General features: G+C 47.9%; 1 pseudogene; it reads right to left on the bottom strand.

The window, feature by feature from the left end:
- LOC137315800 (zinc finger protein 850-like) overlaps positions 1 to 14,836 on the bottom strand; it is a 111,103-nt pseudogene extending 96,267 nt beyond the window's left edge.
- Between the last annotated feature and the right edge of the window lie 1,362 nt (positions 14,837 to 16,198).

Consider the following 16,198-nt stretch of genomic DNA (forward strand, 5'->3'; position numbering starts at 1 on the left):
GATGGAGAAGAGAAGGAAATCCATAATTTTACTGTTTGTTATATCGGGGAATTTTATCCTGTTATGGGTGGTGTTTCTGTTGTTTTCTGTGTGGAAACGATTATATGTGTTAGACTTTATTCCTGTGATTCTACCTGATTTTGTACAAGAACTGGGATTTATGCTCCAGCTCCTGAGTTGCTGCACCAACACGTGTATTTATGCCGTGACCCAGACTAAATTCAGAGAGGAGTTGAAGAATGTGGTGAAATATCCCTTTACTGGAATTGTTAAATTTATTAAATAATGAGAAGACTTTCCATCATCACAAGGTGTTGGTCTGGTGTTCTGCCCAATCCCCTCATCTCTGGGATACAAACACAGTGAGGCCGGTTTTCATCTTTCACCGCCCTGATTTAGTGACTAACAGGGACGGTAGATGTGGGGAAGTCCGCGGAGATCAGTCCCGCTTGATTCCTGCTGGTTTTTAGCCCCGTTCAGTCCTCTGGTGCGGCCTGGGGCGGGTGGATGAAGCTCCCGTCCGCCAGGCTCTTGTTTCATGTGTTTGCACAAGGCGGGGCACACATGCAGCCCGTGGTGTGAGGACCAGAGAATCATATTTTAAGAATCATTTTACGTCTCCTTAGGAACAGAGGAACAGGAGTCGGCCATTGAAACCCTCGAGCGTGTTCCCCCATTCTATTCGATCAAGTTCGATCTGTATATTAACTCCATTTACCCGCCTTGGATTTGAACACTTAATACCCGCCCCGAACAAAAATCGATCAATCTCAGTTTTGAAATTATCAATTGATCCCCAGCCTCAACAGCTTTTTGGAGGAGAAGGTTCCAGATTTCCACTGCCCTTTGTGTGAAGAAATGATTCCTGACATCACCCCTGAACAGACTACCATTAATTTTAAGGTTATGGCCCATTGTTCTGGACTCCCCCACCAGAGGAAATAGTTTCTCTCTATCTTCCCTATCAAATCCTTTAATCACCTTAAATACGACCATTGGATCAGCCCTTAATCTTCTGTACTGAAGGGAATACAAACCTAGTCTGTGCAGTCTGTCCTCATAATTTAAACTTTTTAGCCCCGGTGTCATTCTGGTGAATCTGTGCTGTACCCCCTCCAAGGCCCAGATATCCTTCCTGAGGTGCGCTGCCCAGAACTGAATTCAGTCTCCAGATGGGGTCTAACCAGAGCTCAGCACAGCTTTAACATAACTTCCACCCTTTGTGTTCCAGCCCTTTTTGATCAGGCTCAAAGTTCCATTTGTCTTTTCAATTATTTTTTGGACCAATTCTTCAGCTTTTAGTGATTTCTGGACTTGGACCCCACAATCTCTCTGCTCTTCCACAGTTCCCAGCATCTCACCATTTAGATAATCTGATCTATCTTTCTTAGGTCGAAAGTGGATGACCTCACACTTTTCCACATTGAACTCCATCTGCCACAGTTTTGCCCATTCATTTAATCTTTCAACGTCCCTTTGCAACTATCTGCTCCCATCTACAATATTTATTGTGCTTCCTAACTTACTGTCGTCAGCGAACTTCGGCTGTCTATTCCTTCATCCAAGTCATTTATAAATACAGTGAAAAGCTGAATCCCCAGTACAGATCCCTGGGGACACCACTGGTCACATCCTGCTGATTTGAGTCCATACCCATTATCCCCACTCTCTGTCTCCTACCTCCTAACCAATTCCCTGTCCAAGCCAATGGGTTGTCTCCAATTCCATGCACTCTCGATTTTGTCAACAGACTCTTATGTGGAACCTTGTCGAACGCCTTCTGGAAGTTCATATAAATAACATCCATAGACACTCCTAATCTACCACATTAATTAGCTCCTCAAAAAAATCAACTAGCTTCGTTCGACATGGTAGCAGGAGAGGTCGATAAGGTGGTTAAGGAGGCAGATGGAATGCTTTCCTTTATTAGCTGAGGCACAGAATAAAACAGCAGGGATGTTATGCTGGAACTGTATAAAACACTAGTTAGGCCACAGCTTGAGTACTGCGCACAGTTCTGGTCACCACATTACAGGAAGGATGTAATTGCACTGGAGAGGGTGCAGAGGAGATTTACAAGGATTTTGCCAGGATTGGAGAATTTTAGCTGTGATGACAGATTGGATAGTCTGTGGTTGTTTTCCTTGAAACAGAGGAGGCTGAGGGGTGATTTGATTGAGGTGTACAAAATTATGTAGGGCCTAGGTAGAGTGGATCAGAAGGACCTATTTCCCTGAGCGGAGGGATCAATAACCAGGGGGCATAGATTTAAATTTATTAGTAGAAGGATTAGAGCGAAAATGAGGAAAATATTTTCAACCACAGGGCGGTGGGGGCCTGGAACTCACTGCCTGAGAGGGCGGTAGAGGCAGAAACGCTTAACTCATTAAAAAAATACCTGGATGTGCACCAGAAGAGCCGTGACCTGCAGGGCTACGGACCAAACTCGGGAAAATGAGATTAGGCTGGGTGGCTCGTTTATCAGCCGGCGCGGACACGATGGGCCGAATGGCCTCCATCTGTGCCGTAAATTTTCGATAATTCTATGATTCTAAGAGGTCCAGGATCAATTTATAGCTTATTGAGTTAGACTTGTCACTGTCCCGGACACTCCCTGTCCCTCAGTATCTGTGTCCGGGGAGAAGCTGATGGATTTGTGTTACCTTCTTCAGGTGAATCTTTGTGTTCATCGAGGTGATGGGTGTCAGAGCCTGGAAATGGGACATTTAATCAGTCCGAGCACCTCTTGTCAGTATCCGGGACTCCCAGGTCAGGCACAGAGCAGTTTACATACAACAACAACAACTTGCATTTATGTAGCGCCTTTAACATAATAAAAGTTCCCAAGGCGTTTCACAGGAGCGATTATCAAACAAAATTTGACACTGAGCCACATAAGTAGATATTAGGACAGGTGACCAAAAGCTTGGTCAAAGAGGTAAGATTTAATGAGCGTCTTAAAGGAGGAGAGAGAGGCGGAGATGCGGAGAGGTTTAGGGAGGGAATTCCAGTGATTCGGGTCAAGGCAGCTGAAGGCACGGCCGCCAATGGTGGAGTGATTTAGGACAAGGGCAGAAATCTCGGAGGGTTGTAGGGCTGGAGGAGGATACAGAGATAGGGAGGGGCGAGGCCGTGGAAGAATTTGGAAACAAGGATGAGAAGTTTAAAATCGAGGTGTTCCCAGACCGACCAAAAGCAAGCACAGGGGGTGATGGATGAACAGGAATTGGTGCGAGTTGGAATACGGGGAGCAGAGTTTTGGATCAGCTCAAGTTTATGGAGGGTGGAAGATGAGAGGCCGGCCAGGAGAGCATTGGAATTATCAAGTCTAGAGGTAACAAATGCATGGATGAGGGTTTCAGCAACAGATGAGCTGAGGTGGGCTGGAGATGCGCAATGTTATGGAGGTGGAAGGAGGCGGTCTTGGTGATGGAGAGGATATGTGAGTAAATCTCTCTCTACACTGTCCCATCAAACACTCCCAGGGCAGGTACAGCACGGGTTAGATACAGAATAACGCTCCTTCTGCACTGTCCCATCAAACACTCCCAGGGCAGCGACGGCACGGTTTACATTTTTTTTTCGTTCATAGGATGTGGGCATCGCTGGCAAGGCCAGCGTTTATTGTCCATCACTAATTGCCCTTGAGAAGGTGGTGGTGAGCCGCCTTCTTGAACCACTGCAGTCCGTCGGGTGAAGGTTCTCCCACAGCGCGGTTAGGAAGGGAGTTCCAGGATTTTGACCCAGCGACGATGAAGGAACGGCGATATATTTCCAAGTCGGGATGGTGTGTGACTTGGAGGGGAACATGGAGGTGGTGGTGTTCCCATGTGCCTGCTGCTCTTGTCCTTCTAGGTGGTAAAGGACGCGGGTTTGGGAGGTGCTGTTGAAGAAGCCTTGGCGAGTTGCTGCAGTGCATCCTGTGGATGGTGCACACTGCAGCCACAGTGCGCCGGTGGTGAAGGAAGTGAATATATGGGTGGTGGATGGGGTGCCAATCAAGCGGGTTGCTTTGTCCTGGATGGTGTCGAGCTTCTTGAGTGTTGTTGGAGCTGCACTCACCCAGGAAAGTGGAGAGTATTCCATCACACTCCTGAATTGTGCTTTGTTGATTCTAGAAAGGCTTTGTGGAGTCAGGAGGTGAGACACTCGCCGCAGAATACCCAGCCTCTGACCTGCTCTTGTAGCCACAGTATTCATGTGGCTGGTCCAATTTCATTCTGGTCAACGGTGACCCCCAGGATGTTGATGGTGGGGGATTAGGCGATGGTAATGCCATTGAATGTTCAGGGGAGGTGGTTTGTCTCTCTCTTGTTGGAAATGGTCATTGCCTGGCACTTGTCTGGCGCGAATGTTACTTGCCACTTATGAGCCCAAGCCTGGATGTTGTCCAGGTCTTGCTGCATGCAGGCGCGGACTGCTTCATTATCTGAGGTGTTGTGAATGAAACTGAACACTGTCCAATCATCAGCGAACATCCCCAATTCTGACCTCATGATGGACTGCAGGGGAATCAAGGGATATGGGGATCGGGCAGGAAAGTGGAGTTGAGGAAGAAGATCAGCCATGATCATATTGAATGGCGGAGCAAGCACGAGGGGCCGAATGGCCTACTCCTGCTGCTATTTCTTATGTTCTTATCTTCTTATACAAAATCACAGATGGCGTAATGAATGTTGATTTCAGACAGTAAGGATGGAGGAAGGAGGGAGAGTGTGTAGAATGGGGAATTTACAGCTTAGAATGGACAGGAGACGACCGAATATTCTACAGAAAGACCAACAACTTGTATTTATACAGAGCATTTAACGAAGTAAAACATCCCAAGGTGCTTCACAGGAGTGAAATCAAATAAAATTTGATGGTAGAATTTGAAACTGGAGACAAGAAACTAGAATTGTCTGTTCTGAAATTCTATCCTGTAATTAAAGTAGGAACTTTGGTAAACTCCTTTTACAGGATATTAGAAGGGGAGGATTTACAGATGGGAAACTCAAACCAAACATCACGTCAAGGTCTGACAGTCACTCGATTCATCAGGACCTGAATATCATCGGCCTTTGGATATAGAATGAAAAATCACCAATCCCAGCAGTGAGAAACTGTACACGTGTTCTGTGTGTGAACATCCTTTCAGGCAATCGTCCAGCCCATGAGACACAAACACAGACGTGCCGGGAATCAACAGTGCAAATGTGGGGACTGTGGGAAGGGGTTCAGTTGCTGGAAACTCATCGACCCAGTCACACGGGGAGAGGCCGTTCACCAGCTGAGTGTGGGAATGGATTCACTCGATCATCCCATTCACTGACACACCGGCACAGTCACACCGGAGAGAGACCGGTTAGAGAAAAAGTACGAGGTAAACTAATGGGTCTAAAGGCTGACTAGTCCCTGGGAACTGATGGCTTGCATCCAAGGGTCTTCAAGGAAGTGGCTGCAGAGATAGTGGATTGGAAAACCACAAACGTAACGCCCCTATTCAAGAAGGGAGTGAGACAGAAAGCAGGTAACGATAGACCAGTTTGCCTAACATCTGTCATTGGGAAAATGCTAGATTCCATTATTAAGGAAGTAGTAGCAGGACATTTGGAGACTCATAATACAATCAAGGAGAGTCAACGTGGTTTTATGAAGGGAAAAACATGTCTGACAATTTATTAGAGTTCTTTGAGAATGTAACGAGCAGGGTGGATAAAGGGGAATCAATGGATGCAGTATATTTGGATTTCCAAAAGGCATTTGATAAGGTGCCACATAAAAGGTTACTGCACAAGATAAGAGCTCATGGTGTTGGGGGTAATATACTGGCATGGATAGAGGATTGGCTAATTAACAGAAAACAAGGATAAAAGTGTCATTTTCAAAATGGCAATCTGTAACTAGTGGGGTGCCGCAGGGCTCACTGCTGGGGCCTCAACTATTTACAATATAAATCAATGACTTCAATGAAGGAACAGAGTGTCTTGTGGCCAAATTTGCTGATGATACAAAGATAGGTGGAAAAGCAAGTTGAGATGAGGACACAAAGTGTCTGCAAAGGGATATTGACGGGTTAAGTGAATGGGCAAAAATTTGGCAGATGGAATATAATGTGGGAAAATGTGAAGTCATCCACTTTGGGAGGAAAAATAAAAAAACAAACTATTATTTGAATGGAGAAATACTACAGAATGCTGCGGTACAGAGGGATCTGGGTGTCCTTGTACATGAAACACAAAAAGTCAACATACAGGTGCAGCAAACAAACATAAGATTGGCCTTTATTTCGAGGGGGATGGAGTATACAAGCAGGGAAGTCATGCTACAACTGTACAGGGTGCTGGTGAGACCACACCTGGAGTACTGCGTACAGTTCTGGTGCCCCTATTTAAGGAAGGACATACTTGCATTGGAGGCAGTTCAGAGAAGGTTCACTAGGTTGATCCCGGGTATGGAAGGGTTAGCTTATGAGGAAAGACTGAACAGATTGGGTCTATACTCACTGGAGTTTAGAAAAATGAGAGGAGATCTTATTGAAACATACAAGATTCTGAGGGGACTCGATAGTGTAGATGCTGAGAGGATGTTTCCCCTCATGGGGGAATCTGAAACGAGTGGCATCGTCTCAGAATCAGGGTTCGCCCGTTTAAGACGGAAATTAGGAGGAATTTCTTCTCCCAGAGGGTCGTGATTCTTTGGAATTCTTTACCCCAAAAAGCTGTGGAGGCTGAGTCATTGAATACATTCAAGGCTGAGTTAGACAAATTGTTGATCAGCAAGGGAGTCAAAGGATACGGGGAAAGGACGGGAACGTGGAGTTGAGGTAAAAATCAGATCAGCCATGATCTCATTGAATGGCGGAGTGGGCTCGAGGGGCCGAATGGCCGACTCCTGCTCCGATCTCTTCAGATCTCCCCGGTGCGCCGTCATGTGATCTCCCCGGTAGTTACCTGAAGTTGATCTTCCAGTTACAGTGGTGGTGGTGAAAACCTCAAGTTAACCGAGGGAACTTGGACTGGGGAATCTGAGGTTTGTGTGAAAGGAGTGAGTAATAAAAAGGAAATTAATAAAAACTGATTGAATAAGAGAAAGAAACATGTGAATTATACTAAAGTGAGCAATAAAAAGTAACTAAAAGAATACAAATTAAACCCATCTGATAATCAATTTTTAATATTAAAATATGAATCAGTTATCTCTGGAATTTGATAAATAAATAACTGCAAAGAAAGAATGAAATCTCCAGGACCTGACGGTTTTCCCCTCAGGGTATTAAAGGAAACAGGTGGGGAAATTACAGAAACATTAGTCATAGTTTCACAAAGCTCTCTGGACTCGGGAATTGTGCCTTTGGATACGAAAATATCACTCCAATATTTAAGAAAGGAGGAAGAGAGAGAAAAGGAAACGACAGATCTGTCAGTTTAACGTCAGGAGTGGGGAAGTTACAGGAATCTATCACCAGAGACAGAATGATTGAGGACTTGAACAAGTCTGAGCTGATCAAAGAGAGTCAGCGTGGATTTGTGAAGGGTGGGTCATGTCTGACTAATCTAGATGAATTTTTTGAAGTCACTAACAGGCTGGACAGGGAGTGTCGATGGACATTGTCTGTGTGGACTTCCAGAAGGCATTTGATAGGGTTCAGCACAAGAGATTATTCGCAAAGATAAAAGTGCACAAAATTGAAAGTGACCTTGTGACTTGTGTTGGGAGGTGGGAGACAGAGAGTGGGGATAAAGGGAACGTTCTTTGATTGGTGGGATGTGACAAGTGGTGTTCCCCAGGGATCTGGACTGGGGTCTCAGCTTTTCACCATATTTATCAATAACTTGGATGAAGGAAGAGAGAGTTTTATATCCAAGTTTCCAGATGACACTAAGTTAGGAGACACAGTAAGTTGTGTGGATGGGAGCAGGAAGTTACAAAGGGACAGATTAAGTGAGTGGACAAAACTGTGGCAGATGGAGTTCAGTGTGGGGAAGTGTGAGATCATCCACTTTGGATACAAGAAGGAAACATTGGAGTATTTTCTTAAAGTGAGAGACTGGGAACTGTGGAGGAGCAAAGGGATTTGGGTGTCCATGTACACAAATCACGAAAAGCGAGTGCCCAGATACAAAAAGTAATCACAAAGACTAATGGAATGTTGGCCTTTATCTCGAGGGCTGGAATAAAAAGGGGAGGAATTTATGCTTCAGTTCCACAGAGCCTCGGTCAGAGCCCCTCTGGAGTACATATATCCAGAATATTATACTCCAGCCCAGTTATAGGCGTTATTAATATCAGAAACAAACCCCAACTGTCAGAATGAACATGGTTCAGTCCTGGATGTGATGAACAAAAGCAATAACAGCAGAATCCAACCCCTGCATCACAGGTGAACTCGCTGGTGTCTCAGCAGAGTGGATGAACGAGTGAATCTCTTCCCACACACGGAGCAGTTGAACGGCCTCTCCCCAGTGTGAACTCGCTGGTGTGTGAGCAGGTGTGATGACTGAGTGAATCCCTTCCCACACACGGAGCAGGTGAACGGCCTCTCCCCAGTGTGAACTCGTTCATGTTTCAGCAGATCCCTTGTTCCCTTGAAGCTCTTCCCACAGTCAGAACATTTAAACGGTCTCTTATCAGTGTAAACAAGTTGGTGTGTCAGTCGGTGCTGTGACTGAATGAATCCCTTTCCACACACGGAGCAGGTGAACAGTCTCTCCCCAGTGTGAATTCGCTGGTGTCTCAGCTGGTGTGATGACTGAGTGAATCCCTTCCCACACACGGAGCAGGTGAACGGCCTCTCCCCAGTGTGAACTCGCTGGTGTTTCAGCAGGGTGGAAGACTCAGTGAATCCCTTCCCACACACTGAGCAGGTGAACGGCCTGTCCCCGGTGTGACTGCGTCAATGAGTTTCCAGCTGGGATGGGTAATTATATCCCTTCCCACAGTCCCCACATTTCCACCGTTTCTCCGTGGTCCGGGTGTCCTTGTGTCTCTCCAGGTTGGACGATCAGTTGAAGCCTCGTCCACACACAGAACACGTGGACGGTTTCTCCCCGCTGTGAATGGTGCGATGTTTTTTCAGGCTGTGTCACTGGTGAAAGCTCTTTCCACACTCAGTGCACTGGAACACTCTCACTCGGGTGTGTGTGTCTCGGTGATTTTCCACTCACACTGATGTTTGAAATCTTTTCGGACAGACAGAACAGACAAACATTTCTCCTTCCACATTCAAAGGTCGATGATATTCAGGACCTGATGAATGGAGTGACTGTCAGATCTTGACGTGATGTTTGGTTTGAGTTTCCCGTCTGCAAATCCTCCCCTTCTAATCCCCTGTAAAAGGAGTTTACAAAAGTCCTCACTGTAAATACAGGATAGAAATTCAGAACAGACAATTCTAGTTTCTATGGAACATTCTTCCCGCTCATTCCCCCAGACTGTAAATCCCCGTCCCACACACTCTCCCTCCTCCCTGTGCTCAAATCCAAACCCATCGCACCATCTCCATCATTTCTTCCCTCCACTCCCAGTTTCCTCCCTCCCTCTACTCTGGTCGGGTTCAGTTCTCCACCCCCTGGGAGCAGAGTGAGAGGAAAATAAATGAGGCACAGGGACCCTGAAGCCCCGCCCACTCTTTGTTCACCGTCACTGGGACCCTGAAGCCCCGCCCACTCTTTGTTCCCGGTCACTGGGACACTGAAGCCCCGCCCACTCTTTGTTCCCGGTCACTGGGACCCTGAAGCCCCGCCCACTCTTTGTTCACAGGCACAGGGACCCTGAAGCCCCGCCCACTCTTTGTTCACCGTCACTGGGACCCTGAAGCCCCGCCCACTCTTTGTTCCCCGTCACAGGGACCCTGAAGCCCCGCCCACTCCGTTCCGAACAAAAATGGCCGCGCATGCGCCGTGATCCCTGACTTTGACCAAGATGGCGGCCAGTTCCCCGCTCACCCGCCGGTCGGGCCTGTCACCGCGGTGTAAACACGGGGCCTGTGGGCTCTTATTCGGGGCCAGAGGCCTGCACCGGGTGTTTATGAAGCTTCCCTGCCCACCCCCACATCCAATTCCTCCCCGGCGCCCACCGTCTCCTACCGGATCCCGACCCGCCTGTTCCCTCAGTCCCTCTCCACCACTCGCACCGCGCATGCTCAGAGCACAGCCCAGTCCCGCGCCTGCGCACTGGGCTCCTATAGTCACTGATAGGGCACTTTCTGGGCCGCGGGGGATTCTGGGTAGACTCTCCGCCATTGACGGTCCGAATCGGTGAACAGAAATTTCGTCACCGCATCGAGATTGGGGCCGGAGGGACAATAAACATTAAACAAAATCAATCAATAAATTATTCAGAAACCCGAGTGCCCGGGCCCTCAGACAGGGAGCGAAGTTCACTGGTCGCCACTTTTCCTTCACCAACTCGCACCTCAGGCCCCGCCCAGTCTGGTTCAATTGATCAATGTTTTCCAACTGTGTTTTCCACCTCGAGTTCAGGCCTGTCATTCTCAGAGAAACTTCGAGGCCTCGTTTTTTCTGTGTGCTGTGAGGACCGATATCGTTCATCTTGATCTATTTCTGGTTCAATAACTTTGCTGAAGCCTTCTTTGTCGAGGCGGGTACAATTTTGTCTTTTAAAAAGCATTTGGACAGTTACATGGGTAAGATGGGTATCGAGGGATATGGGCCAAGTGCAGGCAATTGGGACCAGCTTAGTGGTATAAACTGGGCGACATGGACATGTTGGGCCGAAGGGCCTGTTTCCATGTTGTAAACTTCTATGATTCTATTCTATGAATGTGGCCCAGGCCAAGTGTCAGGAGATCGGATCAGGCCCACCATAGAAAATGAGTTTGACCCCCCTGAGATAGACAATGTGAACCGGATTATCCTCATCCACTGACCCAGCAACTTCCTCAAAAAACTCAAGCAAGTTTGTGAGACGCGACCTTCTTTTCCGGATGCCGTGTTGAGTGTCTCTCACGGCCCCTCCCCATTCCCCTCGCAATAAACGCCAACATTCCATTTGCCTTCCTAATCACTTCTTGTATCTGCAGACCAACTTTCTGTGATTCATGTACTACGATACCCAGATCCCTCTGTACTTCAGAATTCTGCAATCTTTCTCCATTTAAATAATATACTGCTCTTCTATTCCTCCTGCCAAAGTGGACAAGTTCACATTTTCCCACATTATACTCCATCTGCTAAATTTTTGCTCACTCACTTAACCTATCCATATCCCTTTGCAGACTCCTTATTCCTCTTCACAACTTATTTTCCTACGTACCTTTGTCTCATTAGCAAATTTAGCAACAATTAATTCGCTCCCTTCATCCAAGTCATTGATATCGATTGTAAATATTTGAGCCAGATCTTTACAAAACACTGGTCAAGCTTCAGCTGGAGTATTGTGTTCATTCTGGGCAGCACACTTCAGGAAGGATGTCAAGGCCTGAGAGAGGGTGCAGAGGAGATTTACTGGACTGGTACCAGGGATACAAGATTCAGTTACATGGAGAGACTGGAGAAACTGGAGTTGTTCTCCTTGGAGCAGGGAAGGTTAAGGGGAGATTTAATCGAGGTGTTCAAAGTCATGAAGGGTCTTGATAGACTGAATGGTGAGAAACTGTTTCCAGTGGCAGGAGATCAGTAACCAGAGGACACAGCATTCAGGTAATTGGCAGAAGAACTAGAGGTGAGATGAGGAGAATATTTTAACGCAGCCATTTGTTATGAGCTGGAATACACTGCATGAAAGGGTGGGGGAATCAGAGTAAATTATAATTTTCAAAAGGGAATTGGATAAATACTTGAATAGGATAAATTTGCAGGATAAAGGGCATGAGAATGGGACTAATTGGATAGCTCTTTCCGAAAGCCAACACAGGCATGATGGGCCTAATGGCCTCCTTCTGTGCTTTATCATTCAATGATTCTATGATCAAGGGCCAGACACTGCTTCATCCTTCACTAACAGGGTCCCTATTAACAGTCGCTTCCTTCTGTATTCAGTTGTAAACAATTTTACAACACCTTCCTCAGGTATGTAAATATTTACCTGAGGAAGGAGGAAGTCTCCAAAAGCTTGTGAATTTAAAATAAAATTGCTGGACTATAACTTGGTGTTGTAAAATTGTTTACAATTGTCAACCCCAGTCCATCACCGGCATCTCCACATTCTGTATTCAGTGCAGTGAATGGAAACCTGTCTATTTTAGTGAGTTCAGCCTTTCTAAAATCTCTCACTATTTTTGAAGATCCATTTGACTCACTTGTTTCATTTTGAAAGACTTCCGATTTTTCTACTGTGTGTCGATGGTTTTGTTTAAAGGTGGAATGACATTTGTTTCAAAATATTCTGTTCTAACCCCCGGCCCAGTTTAAAACCCTCTGCACTACTGACCAGGAAGATCGCAAGTCCAATCCTTGAACTCAGCCAAGGCAGCACTTCAGGGGCTGGAATTGGCCTCAGCACCACTGGGCTAAATAAGAGTAACCCTGCTCTCGAAGGAGATCCAGTGACCTCAACTGGGAAATTTATGGCTGTCATTTGAGGGCAGGACTGGCTTCGACCGTGATGCCTACCACAGTGGATAATCCTGCTGTCACTCACTGTGTGGGCCCATGTATAAATGTTCCCTTACTGTTAGATTATTAACTAAGTCTGGGCTCATTACTCATTACTGAATCTAGTCCACCCTCCTTAAAACCTACCTCTTTGACCAAGCTTTTGCTCACCTGTCCTAATATCTCCTTATGTGGTTCAGTGTCAAATTTATTTTGTTAATCACTCCTGTGAATGGCCTTGGGACGTTTTACTATGTTAACGGCACCGGATAAATGTATCAATAAAACAGGGAACTCTTGGAAACACACTGTAGGTCCTTCTTTATCTGGACAGCAAATCACTGCTGTTGTGTTGAACCAGCAGTTAACATAAGAAATAGGAGCAGGAGTCGGCCATATGGCCCCTCGAGCCTGCTCCACCATTCAATAAGATCATGGCTGATCTTCTGCCTCATTTAACATGTATCCAGAATATTAAACTCCAGCCCAGTTATCGGGGTTATTAACATCAGAAACAAACCCCAACTGTCAGAATGAACATGGTTCAATCCTGGATATGATTAACAGCAGCAATAACAGCAGAATCCAACCCCAGAAGTCACAGGTGAACTCGCTGGTGTCTCCGCAGGTTGGATGAATGAGTGAATCCCTTCCCACACACGGAGCAGGTGAACGGCCTCTCCCCAGTGTGAACTCGCTGGTGTGTCAGAAGGTGGGATGAACGAGTGAATCCCTTCCCACACACGGAGCAGGTGAACGGCCTCTCCTCAGTGTGAGTGCGTCGATGATGTGTCAGCAGTTCCCATTTGCTCTTAAAGCTCTTCCCACAGTCAGAACATTTAAACGGTCTCTTATCAGTGTGAACAAGTTGGTGTGTCAGTAGGTGCTGTGACTGAATGAATCCCTTTCCACACATGGAGCAGGTGAACGGTCTCTCCCCAGTGTGAGCACGCTGGTGGGCAATGAGAGTGGATGACTGCCTGAACCTCTTCCCGCAGTGAGAGCAACTGAACGGTCTCTCGTCAGTGTGAATTCGCTGGTGTCGAATCAGTCCCTCCGAGCTTTTAAACCTGTTCCCACAGTCAGAGCATTTAAAAGGTCTCTCCGCAGTGTGAATAAGCTGGTGTGTTCGGAGGGCGGATGACTGAGTGAATCCCTTCCCACACAGAGAGCAAGTGAACGGCCTCTCCCCAGTGTGACTGTGGTGATGAGTTTCCAGCTGGGACGGATAATTGAATCCCTTCCCACACACGGAGCAGGTGAACGGCCTCTCCCCGGTGTGACTGCGTCGATGAGTTTCCAGCTGGGATGGGTAATTGAATCCCTTCCCACAGTCCCCACATTTCCACGGTTTCTCCGTGGTCTGGGTGTCCTTGTGTCTCTCCAGGTTGGACGATCAGTTGAAGCCTCGTCCACACACAGAACACGTGGACGGTTTCTCCCCGCTGTGAATGGTGTGATGTTTTTTCAGGCTGTGTAACTGGTGAAAGCTCTTTCCACACTCAGTGCACTGGAACACTCTCACTCGGGTCTGAGTGTCTCGGTAATTTTCCACTCACACTGATGTTTGAAATCTTTTCCGACTAACACAACAGACAAACATTTCTCCTTCCACATTCAAAGGCCGATGATATTCAGGTCCTGATGAATCGAGTGACTCGGTCAGATCTTGACGTGATGTTTGGTTTGAGTTTCCCGTCTGTAAATCCTCCCCTTCCAATACCCTGTAAAAGGAGTTTACAAAAGTCATCACTGTAAACACAGGATAGAAATTCAGAATAGACAATTCCAGTTTTTCTGGATTATTTTTTCATCTTTTGAGCCTCAAAAGCTGTAAATCCCCGTCCCACACACTCTCCCTCCTCCCTGTGCTGAAATCTGAACCCATTGCACCATCTCCTACATTTTTTCCTCTGCTCTGCTGGGTTCAGTTCCACACTCACTGGTTCCCCTCTCTCTCCTCCCCTGAAGGTGCTGACTCTGACTGGGTTCAGTTCCACACTCACTGGTTCCTCTCTCTCTCCTCCCCTGAAGGTGCTGACTCTGACTGGGTTCAGTTCTGCACTCACTGGTTCCCCTCTCTCTCCTCCCCTGAAGATGCTGACTCTGACTGGGTTCAGTTCTACACTCACTGGTTCCCCTCTCTCTCCTCCCCTGAAGATGCTGACTGTCCTTCCCATATCCTAACTCGCACCAAGTCCCATTCACCCATCACCCTTGTGCTCACTGACCAACAGTGACTCCCGGTCCAGCAACGCCTCATATTTAAATTCCTCATCCTTGTGTCCAAATCCATCCATGGCCCTCGCCCCTCCCCTATCTCTGTAACCTCCTCAATGGCCCTCGCCCCTCCCCTATCTCTGCAACCTTCTCCAGCCCTCCCCTATCTCTGTAACCTACTCCAGCCCTCCCCTATCTCTGTAACCGACTCCAGCCCTCCGCCCCTCCCCTATCTCTGTAACCTCCTCCAGCCCTCCGACCCTCCCCTATCTCTGTAACCTCCACCAGCCCTCCGATCCTCCCCTATCTCTGTCACCTCCTCCATGGCCCTCCGACCCTCCCTTTCTCTGTAACCTCCTCCATGTTCCTCCGACCCTCCCCTATCTCTGTAACCTCCTTCAGCCCTCCAACCCTCCCCTATCTCTGTAACCTCCTCCAGCCCTCCGACCCTCCCAGATCTCTGCTCTCCTCCAATTCCGGCCTCTTGCTCCTCCCCCATTCCCTTCGCCCCACCATTGGGGGCCGTGCCTTCAGCTGTCTGAGCCCCAAGCTCTGGAATTCCCTCCCTGAACCTCTCCCCCTCTCTCTCCTCCTTCAATCCCCCCTCTTTGACCCAGATTTCGGTGCCCTGTCCTAATCTCTCCTCATTCCTCTCTTCCCGCTCCTGTGAACCCTCTTGACCCATTTTGCTCCGTTAAAGGCGCGATAGAAATGCAAGTTGTTGTTGACTGTGCGGGTTCAGTTCGAGCGGAGATTGGGTCGGGCCCGATCCCGGGAAGCGGCGGGTAGTGGAGGGGGGATGATGCCGCCTGTTTTCTCTCGGGTCCTGGGCCCTACACTCGGTGTTTCTGGGCCCTGTGATCCCCGCCCTTTATTAACCCGCTCTCTCCACACCTCCTCTGACCTGCTCGAACCGCGCTCTCTGCCTCAGACCCTTCGGGCCGCGCATGCTCAGCTCACACTGACCAACAATCAGCCTCTCCTGCGCCGGCGCACTGGGCTCCTCTCAGATCGATAGGGGACATTCCGGCGCGCGGTGCAGTCTGGGGACGGACCGCCGCCATTGGAGCTCCGCCCCGACCCTCAGTTTCTCTGATGGGACTGAGATTGGGGGCGGGGGAAAAGCGCTTTTGGAGCAGCGGAGGGCGGAGCGGAAATAAAATAAAATAAAAATAAACCCGAGAGCCCGGGGCACGCTGGGAAATTGAGACCGCCATTAAACCGTCAGAAACACTCACAGCGCAGGCGCGCACCGCCTCGCCTCGAAAAAACTTTGGGAAATGTATTTTTCCCCAAATCTGTTAATAATTTAGTCTCATTACACATTGGAACTGACGGGCTGGATTGATGTTTATTTTCCAATTGCAGCTCAGGACCTTCAATCCCAGCGTCAACCCGGAGCAAATGCGCTCCCGACCAATAGGAAGAGCGGAGAGGGACTG

Source organism: Heptranchias perlo, unplaced genomic scaffold, assembly GCF_035084215.1.
Source record: "Heptranchias perlo isolate sHepPer1 unplaced genomic scaffold, sHepPer1.hap1 HAP1_SCAFFOLD_56, whole genome shotgun sequence".
NCBI classification, from domain to species: domain Eukaryota; kingdom Metazoa; phylum Chordata; class Chondrichthyes; order Hexanchiformes; family Hexanchidae; genus Heptranchias; species Heptranchias perlo.